Below are 6,055 nucleotides of genomic sequence, written 5' to 3'. Positions count from 1 at the left end.
CTTATTTTACTTACAGATCATAATGTATGTGTCAGCGTCACCTTCTTGGGGTCTAATCAGCTGCAGTGTGTAAACAATAAAAGACTGCAATCTTTGTTTTTCCCATGGGAACATCAGTGATCTGGCCCATTGCCTGTGCTAGTATTTTTCCGCTAGTGCGCACGAATTTATCTTGATTTGGTCCTACGGTTTGGTCCTACGAGGTCATTTAGCATGTAAATATATATGTAGATATAGAGAAACAGGCGAATGCACGAGCATAAAGCATAATATAAACGCACAAGTATAAAAAGACGACCCTTGCGTTAGCGCTTAAATAATATAATAGTATCGAGCGTTGTAGCAGTGCAATCGCAAAAGCGGTAACGCGGAAATGATTTGGGGAGCGGTTTTCTTGTATATTTTATTTTTCCTTAGACGAAAACAATCTTCCTTTTGTGGAAAAAAAATAAAAATTTGAATTTCATTTTTCTATTTTCTTTCCTAAGGTATCACGTGTCACTTCAGCTTGCCACAGAATGGCTTGGACCATGAAATGCATAATGTTCATGTGCGTTCGGAGGTACGCCTTAGGCCCTTTAATGAGAGGGCCCGAGTCCGGCCCGGGCTTCCCGGACCCGTGCATTGCTCTAAGACAGCACGAGTTTGCTGTGGTGGTGACCACGAAGATGAAGGTTCTACAAGCATTTTTGGTATTCACTAACTACGGCGAAACCCACCAGGCAGCGTCGAAGGACCCTCCGAAATTGAAAATTGCTTTGTTGGAAGGGAGACAGTAACCGAAGCACATCATCACAGAAAGCGCGCACAAAAGCACAATCAAAGAGCAGAATTAATGAAAAGGTGACCGGTGCTGTCCGAAGAGCCAGTACAAACTTCTCTACAACCTTGCGCTCCACTTCCAGGTATGTCATATCTGGAAAGCAACGATAATGCTATTCTGAGGCCTTGGCGTACAAGAATTCTGCTGTGTGGGGCTGCAATTTTTTAAAGATGCCTTTTTCCGATATTTTCCTTTCAGGCTTTTCCCACGTTGTCAGTGGTCAGAGCGATGCTCCGCCCGCGTTACCAACGTGATCAGCCGGCCGTGAATGGTGGGTGATAAGAGGGGAATTATAAAATTGAGGAGAAGGCATCGCTATAAAATTTTAGCCCCACCTTCTCTGCCGTCACAACATCGCAGTGCAGAAGCGGAGCCAGGAGCCGTATAACGTAAAACTATTCCAATATGTTTTTATTGCAATCTCCTGACGTCAAATTTGCGTAACCGCCGACGCAAGCATGGGGCGGTCACCCGCAGGGTTGTCTGAACAAACCAATCATATGCTCCCCTCGTTCATAGGAGGTCACTTTTGTTTGCTTGAAAAACGAATAACCTTGCCTGCACTGAGCGGCTTGTCTTATCTAATTGGCTCACAAGAGGGGAGGAGCATGCTCAAGTGGAGAGGGATTCGATGGGGCCGAGCCACTGCACTGAATATCGATAACCGGATGAAGAGGGTGGTGCCGGCGTCTGCGATTGGTCCGCTTTCTCTTACTTAGTTTGCTGTGGCCCGTGGACAATCGCGGCGGCATGCAACGAAGCTTAAGAATGCCGCTAAAATGGATCCTCAGCAAAGCAGAGTTGGCAGAACGAGGTCGTAAACGTGCCGAAAGTTCTCGAAAACGTTACACGACCACGCAATAAGTTTTATTACACGCAAATAAACCCATGCTCTCCAGCAGGGCCGAGTAGCCAGTACCGGAGCGATCGGCGGCAGCCATCTTTTATTCCTTTCCGAACGGGGCACCCTGCGGCTATTCAGAAAAAAATTCAGTTTTCTTCGGCATATTAATGCATCGTTAACGCGTACACGTCACTTTGACGCAGTGAGTTTTCGCGGTTTTGTGACGTCGCGTGACAGGCAGGTGAAGTGGGTGCAGCCCAAAAACGTTTGACCAATAGCCGAGAGCTAATGGCAAAAAGGTGTCGAATCAGAAATAACTATTTTTATTTTGTTCAGTTCAATTATGCATAATCAGTGTGTACACGTCATATCAGATGGGGAGCTATCGCGGTTTTCGTGACGTCGCGTGACAGACAGGTGAAGTGGGGGTGGTCCAAAAAAGTTTTTGACCAATCGCGGTGGGCTGATTGCAGATTGGAATAGAAAAGTTTGGAATAGTTTTACGTTATAGCGCCCCTGTTACGACACAAACAAGGGTCGCGATGTTGTAGCGATTTCTTCACTAAAATTTTGTTATAGCCGGTTTTATCAGTGGCCCTATCACCTTCCGCAGGTAATACATAACTAATAATTTCATCCAATCAGGGATGAAAGAGCAGAGAATTTGAGATTTATTCCTCACGGGCCCATCACTCGAGTTTCTTGCTGCAAAACAGTGATTGTTGTCACACACGATTGCTTTAGTTTCCTAGCTTTAATATTGACCCTTTTCGTGGAGCAGCTTATTCTAGAGAAACGAGATGGCGTTTTCGGCGGCGTGCCGCACGTAGCCTCAGCGACAGCGCACGAATACGAAACAACTACCGCTACCACCTTGCTTCTGTGTGATCAGCTGTAGTAAATCCGCCCGAGTTTTCGCTATAACGCACTGTGCTCCAATCACGCTGGATTGAATCATGTAGATTGAACACGTGTGCAGTAGTTGGCTGCAAAAAATATTAATTGGCATATTAAAGAATGGAATGAATCTGTGTGGCCAAGTTCGCGTACTGCTGCTGTAATACCCCTGTCAAGCGGGCAAGTTAAGTGCACTTACGGCGAGTGCACTCGGTTTTTAAGTGCACTTTCCCAAATCTTAACGTCGCAGCGGAGTGTACTCTCATATGAGTGCACTCAAGTCGGAGTACGTTCACGGAACGCACTTTGCTGGCCGAGTGCGTAGCCTCGCCGCCAACGGTTTGAAGGAGTGCCTAGCCTCGCCACCAACGCTTTCAACGACGCAAAATATAATGCATAGAAAAAGGACACAAATGTTCATATCAGTTATTGAGCAGCTTTTAACAATATAATTTGTGTTTAGCGAGAAGCGAAACAGCACAATAAAGAAACGAATTTATCATGTACGCAACTAACGGCGCCAGAATGATGCGGCATTGCGGTGCCGCCATGCTCATTCAGTTCGTGTTTATTTTGGTGCGAAAGCGTGCTGACCACGCCGGTCGTGCTTTGAACCGTGTGCGTGGCATTTTGCAGTGTAGCTAAATATCGAACTTGCCGTCTTTGCTCATATATACTCGCTCATATTCTGTTCTAGCAGGATTATGAGCAGGATCAACTGCCGCACACCGCCTTATTGTTTTGGATTGGCTAGGCATTCGTCTTGGCCAGCATTGACTTGCAACACACTTATAATAAAAACTTCTTCGTTTTTTGTTGAGACAAATAGATGAAGTTTGTTTTTATATATAATTCTTCTTAAAACAATCGCTTTTTAGCAGCTTTCTCTTATTAATTTACAACTTTAAAAACGCGCTCTTAGTCTGTCACCATTTTGTTTTTACTGCGAGTGCACTCTGTTTTCCCGTTAAGAAGCGCGTTGCCTAAAGTGTGACTCAAGGTACCGAAGTGCACTCCCCGTAAGTGCACTTAACTTGCCCGCTTGACAGGGGTATAACTCTCCGTACGTGTTACCGGCCACTCGAGATGTACGGCTTTCTTCGAGGATGAAGAAATTTGCTCATCCGCCAACGCTGCATCACTAACCTTCAAAGAATAAGTGATTCAGCCCCGGAACGTCGGCAAGAGCGAGTACCGCTCGTTAAACAATGACAAAGCGAGTAGCGCCGCTTCCTGTCACAGTAAGTTTCACGCACAGTATCTACTCACATCAACTCAAACTGGCACGGAAACTTCCGCCCACTCTATCGCCGATGTGTCAATAAGTGAATTGGTGCACACTTGAATATATGCGCACCATATACGCACAATAAATGACGGACTACACCAATAGCGCACGAATGCTCGAAGCTGAATGTATGTTTCATGACGCTCCACAAGAGTAAGCGAGTTACTAGCGATAATACATCCTTGCTACAAGGTATTACAACTTACAAAACAGCAATGTGTCATGTCTTGCGCGCAGCAAGAACGGATCTATCGGAACTAAGCCCACTCCCGAATAATTAGCCAGAAATAATCAGATAGTGGCCGCACCGAGGAAATTTACTGTGTCAGAAATGTGAAAAGCCGCTGCTTCGAAATATTTGCCAGATAAAGAACGAAGAGCAAAACAAACTAATCCTGATTCAATTCTGGAGCGGAAAGTTTGGATAGCTTGGAATACATATTTAGCCCCACTTTCGGAACAAGCACCATACACGCTGCTCGCGCCATTCGGACATAGCTTAAGCAGCTCCGAAAGCGCTTTTTCATGCTCTCTGAAGCTGTGCTTCGTTTCGTCCACCCAGTCACCATCTACGATATCTCCCGAAACAGTCGTTTGTTAAGCCGCTCCGGTGTCATGCACAACCATTATAAACACGGATGCAACGGAGGCAGTTGAGGCAAGCAATGGACGCATCCCCACGTGATCAAACATTGCAGCGCCTACGGGATCGCCGAGAAAAGGGTCAATAGTGCGCTCTAAATTACGATAAACGTTTCCATCTCTTCCTGCTTTTGCTGATGCTGTGTCTCTACACTCGTCTATAGTCACTAAGTATGGACTCCCATTTCTACTTTTAATGCTCCGCAAACAGAATGTGGATAATTCCCAAAGATACTTTGAACTAAGTAGAAATAACCAGTCAGTATCCTCTTGGATGATACTTAGTCTTGGTGATTTGACACTGATGACGGTTTCGAACATGGTTTCCTATAGCAGGGTTTTTAATGAAGACAGTTCTCTATCTTCCAGCAAGTCTTCGAGAAGTCCTCATGATTTCCCGAGCCAGGACTGTCGCGGCACAATTTCAGCGCTTTTTGCTTCCAAGAACGGAAAGCTTCTCGGTCTTAAATTTTATACCTCCAGTACTTTCCTAAAGGCTCTTCATCTGGTCATGGTCCGATTGATTGGTTTCGCTGAATTCGAGCCTTGAGAGTGCGATCGCATTGAAAGTTTGTTTCCTGGGCCCGCATTATGCGAAATAGATCTTACGAATGAAAAGTTTTGCGTATTTGACCCTAGGTCTGCCGTCATGTCTGTGAGTCATGCCGACCATAAATTGAACATTTTGTTTCCCCTCAAGATCGCCACAACCCGAAGTGGCGATCTTGCGCTTCTAAAATATTGCAGCCCCATAACCAGTGCCAGTGCATCCTTCCCGATCGTCCTGCAGTGTTGTATATGCGCCTACGAGAAAAAGTGCGGGTATTAACTAATCACTGTTTGTGCTGCTCTTGCTGCTCAAAAAAGTACCGTTGGTCCCTCTGACGTTAGTCGAATTGAATTGAATTATGGGGTTTTAGGCGCCAAAACCACGATTTGATTATGACGCACGCAATAGTGGGAGACTGCCGATTAATTTTGACCACCTGGGGATCTTTAACGTGCCTTCAATGCACGGCACGCGGGCGTTTTTGCACTTCGCCCCCATAGCAATGCGGCCGCTGCGCCCGAGATGTTATACCGCTACTTCGTGCTCAGAAGCGCAACAGTATAGCCGCTAAGCTACCATGGCCGGTGACGTTAGGCAAAGCGTTTGTATGAGATCCAAATGGTTTGGTAAAATCGGACAGAACGACAACTGAGTCCGACGACATTGCCTGGAATGGGTGCTGGTAGGCTTTTTCACATCCATTGTTTCTGTCGAAAGGTACGTCCTTCAAAGTGAGCATGGTGAGAGACTGGGTGTTCGCAACATAGTCTTCGAAAAATAAGGAAACTTATGAGCGATCCCGAGGAATAGTGTGGTCATATGAGGATTGTAAGGTGTCAAGAGCTTCCTGTTGCCCGTAGCAGCTTTTCTTTAGCAGTTTTTGTTTCACTTTCGAATACTGTCTCACAAGAAATCAACCCAATCTCAGAAAAACTAAATTTGTATGCTGTTCTTATTTTTAATTGTATTTTTCTGTAGTTTCAACGAAAGATTTCTCTCGGCGAAATGTTG

This window comes from Dermacentor andersoni, chromosome 1 (assembly GCF_023375885.2).
Source record: "Dermacentor andersoni chromosome 1, qqDerAnde1_hic_scaffold, whole genome shotgun sequence".
Classification (NCBI taxonomy): domain Eukaryota; kingdom Metazoa; phylum Arthropoda; class Arachnida; order Ixodida; family Ixodidae; genus Dermacentor; species Dermacentor andersoni.
This window is presented reverse-complemented; position numbering follows the sequence as displayed.